Raw genomic sequence first — 10499 nt, 5'->3', positions numbered from 1 at the left:
CCAGGGGATTCTCAAACCTAGCTGCACAATGAAATCACCTGGAAAGCCATCAAAACACACCACCACCCAGGCCCTACCAGGGTGTTTGATTCCATTGGCCTGGGTTGGGGTCAGGCTTCTCTATTTAATGTACCCAGGTGATTGTAATGTGCAGACAATGATACTGTCTTAAAAGTTTTGTGTTTACCTTCCCTTAAATTAAGTTTCTTGAGGACTAGAATAATTTTATATCGATATGCATATCCTCTGAGTTTTTTTTTTAAATGCCAAGTACTAACAGGTGCTCAATAAGTACTTTATGTGTAATGCCTAAATAAATAAATAAATAAATGAGTAAATAAATAAATAAAATAACACATTTGTTTTCCTTAAGACAGAGGGTCTGGGGCTTAACAGTCAAGGTGTCCTAGTAGCCAGAGGAGATATCAGCAAAATAGGAGTCAAGCTTGAGCATTTCTAGACCCTGCTGTGCTCTGCTCTATGAATTTGGATTTTGTGGGTCATAATATACTCTAAGTGCTTTATATATGTTAGCTCTATATGCAGGATTAGGTTTATAAAGTAGGCTTTCTTATTGCCAATTTTACAAATGAGGACATGGAGGTTTAGGGAAGTTAAGTAAGAGTCCCAAATCACTTGTACTATAAATGAGAAATGTCACCTTCTAAATGGCTAGTGAGCATTACTGATCTGATAACCCCTATGGAAGAGAGATATTGGAGAAAATGGAGGGATGGGTTGGAATTCCAGGGTCTCAATCCAAGAAGAAGACTTTACCCTCAAATCCTGACAGTGAGCTAGGAGACAACTGGTGAAAGAATATTTCGTTGATGTTATCTCAAGTGTTTTGATTTTTAAAAGCTCCACTTGTCTCAGCCCAGGACAACTAAGTGGCCTTGAACAGGGAGGACATAATACACCCAACTCCTTGTGAATGTACTCTGTGGAGTCACATGCCCTTTCTCAGAGGAGGGAAGATGGACAAGAACACTTAGAATTCAGTGATTCTACAAGAGAGGAATGTTTGGGTATAAAGTTGGAACAGTTATTATTTTTTTTTTTTTAAAGAATGAGTTACTAATTTATTGCTTTCATAATATGGGAATTGGTTATACTCCATATACAAATGCGTCATCAATATTTTAGTCTTGAAATATTTGGGTTGCCATATCATGGGGAATTCCCACTCCTTCCTGACTGTTGACAGGCTGTTTGGGCAAGCTTCTCCTCTCTTATCTTAATAAACACTTGGGTTCTAAAACAAGGTCTGATCTTAACTATTAGTATAACCAGTCAGTTTAATCTGTCTACATTATGGTGTGATGAAGATGCCCACAGATTTTGGTTCACTAAAATCAACTTCTTTTTTCAATCAACTGTGATGACTAGTTCATCTGGAATAGTGCCTGTAATTTTGGCCTTCATGCCAAGCACGTTGGAGCCACTAGCCTTCCCCCCAGCCCTGCACACAATTCCTGTCAGTGGAAACTATAATCACCCTGCTGTAAGAGATATTTGCTTGTCAACATACCAGGATTAGGTTGGAGTTAGGCCACTTTTTTTGGCTTATTGGAAAATAAACTAGGTTTTAAACTTCACTGAATCTGGGTTCAAAACCTGACTCTGCCATTTATAAACACTTCTAGGGCCAAAGAAAGCTAAGGAAAATTTGGCTTCTTTCCTCGTCTCCCTTTGTTGAGAAACAGTGCACCCCTCTTTCCAGTGGATCATTTCTGTGATCCAGTCATATATATATTCCATCCAACACACCCATGTAAAAAGCACAGGGTTATGGATTTTACTCTCCTCTGCCTTTGGTTTGTTTTCAAGAAGCCAGGATCTCACATACAGCTCAAGAACAGTCTGTATTTCATGGTGATTTGTTATCTCTCCTTTCTTCAGAAAGCAGATGTTCTATTACCCCTGGCTTCCTGACATGTGAAAAAAAAAATATTCCTTCTCTCTCAATCTGTGTCTCCTGATAAGTTCAGATGAACATTTTCTAAGTAATAAAAGAGAACGTGCTGCCATAGGCATTTATAACTGACCTAATTTCAGAATTCAGTTGGGGAACTCTTACCTCGCCTTCCAGAAGAAGCAGTACGTGTTGTGAGATATCTGTAAAGTAGTCAAAACAAATGGCAGTGCCTTGGGCATGTTTCCTCACCCTCTCTTGGGTTTGTTCCTCTCTGAAGGGTAGGTTGCGCCACTTGGCATATAAGATTCATTCTTCCTCCCAAATATCTGAGTCTACTTCTTGCTGATTTATAAGAAAATACATTGACTTGCCCATAGATAAAACGATATTAAATGGCAAATATTTGACAAGATAATTGGTTCTCTCTCTCTCTCTCTCTCTCTCTCTCTCTCTCTCATGTCTAGGTTATACATTTTGTAATGATTACTTTTTGAAGATCCATTTAATCCCATAAACTACCTCTCACTATAAATGCACATGGACTGTTTTCCTGTAGCAATTACTTATTCTCCCCATGGTAATCAGAGCTTTGCTAAAAACCAGTAAGAGAGAGTGCCAGCTTTCTGCCAGCTGACTTTATTTTTCTCTCTGGGCAAAAGGTTTACTGTGGCTGAGACTAACTCAGCATCACCCTATTGTCTTCTCCTAAGGGAGGATTACCAACTACAGTTTAGGCACTCCAAACACCAGTGACATGTACCGTGAGAATGAGGAAGAAGAGAAGGAATATTTATTACTTAGAATAAATGAGACATAATAGATTCTCCTTATTGTGCCTATTGATTTTGCTCAGTATTAAACTAAAGCATTTTACAAAGTGATCTCATTTCTTCTTTTACATTCATGATCATCCTTCAGAGAAAGTCTTATACCTCTTTTACAGCTAAGAACCTGGAGGCTCAAAGATGTAAATGAATTTTCCAAGGTCATCAACCCAGGTCTCTGGCTACAATGTCTGTGTTCATTTCCATTTCATCAGTATGGCCAGTAACTCCTAAATATGTCTATAGTAGGTAAAGAAAAAAATTGTTCTGGAATGTGGGGAAACTTTGAAATGAGCAGCACCACTGAGGCAAGGCTGACAAAATGGGGCATTCTTTATTTACAAAACTTCAGGGAGGGGCCCCATGAAACCTGAAAATAAATACTGAAATAGTTGACATCCTTATGCCAAGATGGTTTTGAATCCTTTCCCAGTAGAATCACAGAAGACACACATTATTAGAGATGCAATAATAATGGATACTATTGATTGAACTCATTATGCTCCTGGCTTTGTGCTAAATATTTCAGAAACATTTTCTCATTCACCTAGGCAAAGCCCCATGAAATGTTTACAACTCTCTTACACAGAAGTAGGCATTGAGACTTGCATAGAGGTGTTACTTATCCAAGTGACATGGCTTGGGAGGATTGGAATCCAGTTACGCCTCCATCTAAAGCAAATTGTTCCTATTGACCATGCAATAATGCCTCTGCAGTACAGGAAAGAATAGGACTCAGGGAGTCCTGTTCTCTCTCCATTGGGTCTGCACTTCCATATGGTAACTTGAAGAACTTGCGAGAATCACTACTGTGAATATAGAATGTCCACAACTGACAATACCAAATATAAGGAAGATCAGCACTTAAATTCTCACTGTACTTACATTGCTTAAAATAGAAATTAAAGTAGCAGAAGGCAAAAGGGAAAATCCATGACCCAAATGAGGTCATTTGAACAATAGAACAATTTCAGTAATTATTTAGAGGGAAGAGAACTGATTAGATATCAGAAATAAAACTACAAAGAGATCCTTTCCAGAAGCTGCCTCCTTTGCAGCATTTCCCTGAAAGAACGCTTATTGTTTATTTTAATAGTTTCCAAATTAATAAGGAATAACAAGATCTGCCAAGCTAGATTTATTAGAAGATAAACAGTCCTCAACAATGAAATGTTTTCAGTTGATTGTAGCATAAAGAAGCAAAATCTAACAGATCATCATTATGGAAACATATGTAAATATTGCCCTTGGATTTTACAGTGCCAATGTTGAAGCAATCCTAGCCTACTCAAAGCATGTTTGCCACAGGATGCTAGACTTTGACATCATGGCTTTTCACTCCTTAGCTGAGAGCTGATTATGACAGCAGATCTTTTCCTGGAAACTGAACAACTTTAAAATATGTAGTGATCTGATATAAGTGGATTAGAGAGACACGGTCAGAGATGGGAAATGAATCAGGGTTGGTAAACAACCCTGGCTATGCATGTTGTAGCTCTGAGGGATAAAAGGCAGCCAACATATTCCCTGGAGTCTTGTGGAATGGACTGGCTTTGAAGCATCTGCCAGCCCCTTTTCCCATCTGATCACCAACACTCATATGACTTTCTCAAAATGGCAGAAATTAGAGTTTCTATGTTTGTATCCAGTTTAGAAACATCATTATCTCCAACTTTCAACTCAGGCTGGATGTATATAGGCATTTTGGAAGGTGATGGAAAAATTAATTCATTCCTTTTTCAAATATTTATTGAGTAACTTCTAGTATACCAAGCATTGTGGAATGTGTGGTATAGATGGAAGAGGAGGGCAAAGCAACTGAAAGACCAACAGCAGTGAAAAATGGTTCATGTTAAGTGCAAAAAATGCAGAGGACAAACTGTAAACGTATGAAGACACCACTGATGGCAGAGGATTGCAGCTCTCAGAGTTGTAGACCAGATACGTACACTCGGAGAAATGAAAACTTCCTTAAAAGTGGAATGTGCCAGATAGAATTACTTTTCTGAGATTAATCTAGTTGTTACGATGGTTTGAACTTAAAAAATTTAGACCTTTTGAAAGAAAGAAAGAGGAATTCACTTGTCTAATCTCACAATGGAAGCACTGTGAAAGGGCTTATAAGAGATATTATTTCAAAGACATTTTATGGTGTTTTTTTTCATTTCTTAATCCAAGACCCATACAGCATAATTTATAGGAGTTTATTCTAGTTAAAGAGAACATTCACCCATTCTTATACACATAAGAATCAAACAAGGCTCAGAGACAATGTGGCTCAGGTGTAGAGTAACAAAATTCAGGTATCTTGACCCTATATTATCTCTCTGAACTTTGTTATGACTCTGAATTTGGTTGTTCCTGTACAAAAGGCATGGGATTCTCAGAGAAAAGATAAATAAATGTTACAGTAAAATAATAACTGAATCATTGATTGGCTGCTATCAAGGACACAAATGAAGAGAGGATAGAGAGATGTGCCCTGTAACTTTCTGAAAAGTCACTAGAATTGAGAGCAAGCTCCCCATTTGCATTTGCAAGGCAGGGCATGAAGATATTGATCTTCGTGCAGCAAGGAATTTCTTGCCTACCTCCAATAAAGCACATTTCCCAGGCCTGATATTCTTAGAACATAGTGTTACACTTTGGAATTCCCCTAAATCTGAAAGTATCAGTTTCAATTTTCCTTATTCAAATAACATAGTTTAGCTTTCTTAAACAAAATTGATTGATGTAGGTGTTAAAAACTTGATATCATTACTTCCTCTAGATCTTCTCCAATTTTCTCTCCTAATCTACATCTTCAAGTAGTTGACATGACCATCCACACAGATCAACTGCCTCACACATAGGATGTTTCTAACATCATTGGCACAAACTTGTTTCATCATTAAAAGTTTGGATTGCCTTTCCTACTAAAATGAACAGTCCTTAAACATTTCTGAGGTAGAGTTAACATGTCTGTAAATTCTGTATCAGAGAGACAAATCAAGAGGTTGAGTCCATGTTCCATTTCTTCTTTGAACCTGAGATGTCTTTGTGACTGCCTTGATAAATAAAATGCTATAAAGGATATCCTGGCTTCTGAGGTTATATTGGAAATGTCCATATAACCTCTGTCAGTGTCTTCTGGGACAGTCACTCTGGGAGCTTTTGCCCCCATCTAAAAGATTCACCTATCCTGTGTCCACCACATGGAAAGACCATGTGGAGATATCAAACTGAGAAAGTAGTGCTTAAGGAGCCCCAGCTAGACCAACCCCCAGCTGTTTGAGTCTTCCCAGTATAGATATCAGATGTAAGTGATGAAACCTTCGTGATAATTTCAGTCTCATCCACTGTGTAACTATAACCTCGTATAATCCTGAGTGAGAACAACCTGACTGAGCCCAGTCAACCTCCAGATTTGTGAGCAAAATAAGTGCTACTATTGTTTTAAGTCATTGTTTAGATATTTTGTACATGGTAATAAATAATAAGAACAGATTCTGAGAATTGGAAGTTGGGCGCTGCCATAACAAATCTAAAACATGGGCAGTATTGACTCTCAGATTCAGTGGTGGGAAGAAGTTTGGGGGGAGGGGTGGTGTTTGAAGAGACTGTTAGTAGAAGCCTGATGGCCTTTGAGGAGCCTATTAGAAGAGCTATAGGAAAGTGAGGACATTGTCATGAAAAACTGTGATTCGTGTTATATAGATAGAAGACATAAAAAAGAACTAGTCAGAAATTAAGATCGCAATAACTGAAATAGAGTATTAGAGGGAATCAATAGTAGATTAGGTAAAGCACAGAATCGAATCGGCAATTTGGAAGATAAGGTAGCAGAAAACACCCAATCAGAACAGCAAAAAGAAAAAAAGAATCCAAAAAATGAGGATAATTTAAGGGGCCTCGTCACTGAGACAACATCAAGTGTACTAATATTTGCATTATAGGGATGCCAGAAGGAGAAGAGAGAGAGTAAGGAATTAAAAACCTATTTAAAGAAATAGTAATGAAAAACTTCTCTAACCTGGCAAAAGAAATAAACATACAAGTCCAAGAAGTGCAGAGTCACCAACAAGAGGATTCTGAAAAGGCCCACACCAAGACATATCATAATTAAAATGCCAAAGCTTAAAGATGAGGGGAGGATCTTAAAAGCAGCAAGGGAAAAGCAGTTAGTTGCCTACAAGGAAAATCCCATAATACTGTCAGCTGATTTCTCAACAGAAACTTCGCAGGCCAGGACTCGCATGAAATAGTCAAAGTGATGAAAAGCAATGACCTACAGCCAAGATTACACTACCCAGCAAAGCTATCATTTACAATAGAAGGATAGATAAAAAACTTCCCAGACAAGAAAAAAGCTAAAGAAATTTATCACCACCAAACTAGTTTTATAAGAAATGTTAAAGGGACTTTTTTAAGCAGAAAAAGAAATAAATGTGAATAAGAAAATGGCAATAACTACATATCCAGCAATAATTAGTTTAAATATAGATTAAATACTCCATTCAAAAGACATATGGTGGCTGAATGGATGAGAAAACAAAATCCTTACATATGCTGCCTACAAGAGACTCACTTCATATCAAAAGACACACATAGACTAAAAGTAAAGGGATGGAAAAAAGATATATTATGAAAATGAAAGCAAAACAAAACAAAAAAGCTCGGGTATCAATACTTATACCAGACAAGATAGACTTTAAAACAAAGGCTATAATAAGAGCAAAGAAAGACCAAGTTATTCCACTACTGGGTATTTATCTGAAGAAACCCAAAACACTACTTTAAAGGGACATGTGAATCCATGAGTTCATTGTAGCATTATTTACAGTAGCCAAGATATAGAGACATCCTGGGTGTACATCAATGGATGAATGGAGAGGAGGTGGTATATATGCAATGAAATATTACTCAGTCATAAAAAATAATGAAATCTTGCCATCTGCAACGACATGGATGTACTTGGAGGGTATTGTGCTGAGTGAAGTGAGTCAGACAGAGAAGGCAAAATGTCATACAATTTCACTTATATGCGGAATCTAGAGAACAGGGTAAATGAACAAAACAGAAACAGGCTCATAGATACAGAGAGCATTTTGATGGTTGTTGGATTGCGGGAGTGGAAGGGGGAGGGATGAGTGAAGGGGGAAGGAGATTAAGAGGTATAAATTGGTACTTACAAAACTGTCATGGGAATGTAAAGTATAGCATGGGGAATATAGTCAGTAGTATTGCAATAACTGCATGATGTACAGTTATTACAGATGGGTACCGGATTTATAAGAATGATCACTTAATAAGTTATATAAATGTCTAATCACTGTGTTGTACACCTGAAACTTATATAATATCTTATGTCAACTATAATTGAAAAAAATAAAACTTTAAAAATTTAAAAAATAAAAATAAATTTAAAAGGAACTTTAAAAGATCCAGCACTTGCTACATTTAAATATAAAATTATTTCTCATTCTCAGTCTCTTTATACAACAGAGTACTACTACCAAATTAAGAAAAAGTGTCAGGCCAAAGATCTAATCCAAAACCAAAGAGCCTTTGTTTATAACTTAGAAAGATTTAGAGTAATTTCTCATAGATCCTTTGAAACAAAGTTCCTCTAAGAGCAGCAGGCAGACTCTCTCAGTTAAAACAATGAGACTTCTAATAATCTTAAAGTTAGGGTCTCATAGCAGCTTTCAGGAATTCCAAGGTAGAGAAGAGGTTACTTAAAAGAGATTTGCTCGTGGGTTTTTTTTTCAAATGTGATATGAATGATAAGAAGTTCACAGAGGTTTGGTTTTTTGTTGTTGTTGTTTTGTTTTGGTTTGTTTTATTGAGATATAATTGACATATAACATTATATCAGTTTCTGGCGTACTACATAATGATTCGATACTTGTGTATATTGTGAAATGATCACCACGATAAGTCTTGTTAACATCCACCATACATAGCTATAATTTTGTTTAAGAAAAAATACAATGACAAGATTGTATTGATTAATATTTTGCCAGAATGAACTAAAAGGCACCAAAAAAAGTATAAAATAAGAAAGTCTTTGGACACTAGAATTTCCATGGGCAAGAAACAGAATGATAAAACTATTCAGCTTCAGTTACAGGGCACATTTTACATAAAAGGAGAGATAATTTAAAAGGAGGAACCAAGAGCCATGGAGGGGACACCCAAGAGCAGAGAGGAAATTTTTCCTAGGCAGTAGGACTGAAACTTAAAAAGAGAACTGGCAATGTTTGGTTGTCTGGGTTTCAAAATCACTATGAACCAGTGACTTGCGTGCTTTCATTTTCCTCTATGTTCCACAAGAATGTCTATAGTGGTTATCCAACACACATCACATCATTTCATGTTGGGTATATAGGTCTTAATTCACAGATCTTCAGCTTGAGAGAAAGGGTACACAAGAAAAACTTATCCAAGGGATTTCTTTTGTACCTGCATCTGATTCGATGATAAGATTCTGAACTTTGTGGGTCATATGGTGTCTGTCACAATTACTATCTGGTCCTTTACAGAAAAAGTTTGCTGATGCCTGATTTAGATTACTGAAGATCCCTTTCTTATTGAATTCATAATATGTCATAAATAGAGAACATGGGAATTGTAACAGACAGGCCTGGACTAAAACCCACCTCTGTTACCTTTCTGTTACCTATGTGTCATCTTGGGAAAATCTCTTAACTTCTCTGAATATTAGAGAGAATAGTAAGATCTTAGTCTTAACTGATAAAAGCTAAGCTACTGACATATAAGCAAAATATTATTAATATATTAAAAGTTTTACTAATCTTGCTTTTGGCCTTTGGTTCAGAGGAGGCCAAGGTGCAACTTTCTTTGGTCATCAGAGGAGGCCAAGGTGCAACTTTCTTTGGGTGCAACCAACACTACTCACCTCCACCATGCCACCTAAATTAGACCCCAACAAGATCAAAGTCATATACCTGAGGGGAACTCGTGGAGAAGTCAGCGCCATGTCTACCTTGGCCCCCAAGATTGACACCCTGAGTCTGTCTCCAAAAAGGTATGGTGATGACATCGCCAAAGCAGATGGTAATTGGAAGGGTCTGAAGATTCCACTGAAACTGACCATTCAGAATAGACAGGCCCAGGCAGGTTGTACCTTCTGCCTCTGCCTTGATCACTAAAGCCCTCAAAGAACTGCTAAGAGACACAAAAAAGTAAAAAAAAAAAAAAGTTAAGCACAGTAGAAATATCACTTTTAATGAGATCGTCAACATTCCCCAACAGATGCAGCACCAATCTTTAGCTAAAGAATTCTCTGGAGCCAGTAAAGAGATCCTGGGGACTGTCCAGGCTGTGGGCTGCAATGTTGATTGATGCCACCCTCGTGACATCATAGACGAAATCAACCGTGGTGCAGTAGAATGCCCAGCTAGTTAGGAACTGTAAAAGGGAATATTCTAATAAAAAATCATTGACAACCAAAAATAATAAAGTTTTATCAATATTTCATAATTAGAGTCAAATTTAGGGGATTATATATTAGAGGCAAAGGAAATAAAAGATGCTCACTATTTTACTTTAACAAACATTCATAACTGTTAGGATATATGAAAGAAAAACAGTGGCAACAGCTTATGTTAGTTGTTAAGACATAGGTGGGGATCAACGGTCAGTGAAAGTCCAGGTTGCGAATTTCCTTCTGTAGTCCAGATTGCTAAAGAAAACCCTTCAGGCAGAGATGGCTTCATAGGAAACAGTTTTCCAAATCCAATTTCTGATTAAAT

General features: G+C 37.1%; 1 pseudogene; it reads left to right on the top strand.

Annotated features, from left to right (window-relative positions):
* The first annotated feature begins 9650 nt into the window (after positions 1–9650).
* LOC105293240 lies at positions 9651–10152 on the top strand (annotated as a pseudogene).
* Positions 10153–10499: the final 347 nt, after the last annotated feature.

Source organism: Pteropus vampyrus, unplaced genomic scaffold, assembly GCF_000151845.1.
Source record: "Pteropus vampyrus isolate Shadow unplaced genomic scaffold, Pvam_2.0 Scaffold70, whole genome shotgun sequence".
Taxonomy (NCBI): domain Eukaryota; kingdom Metazoa; phylum Chordata; class Mammalia; order Chiroptera; family Pteropodidae; genus Pteropus; species Pteropus vampyrus.
The sequence above is the reverse complement of the archived record's forward strand: the minus strand, read 5'-3'. Positions and strand labels throughout refer to the sequence as shown.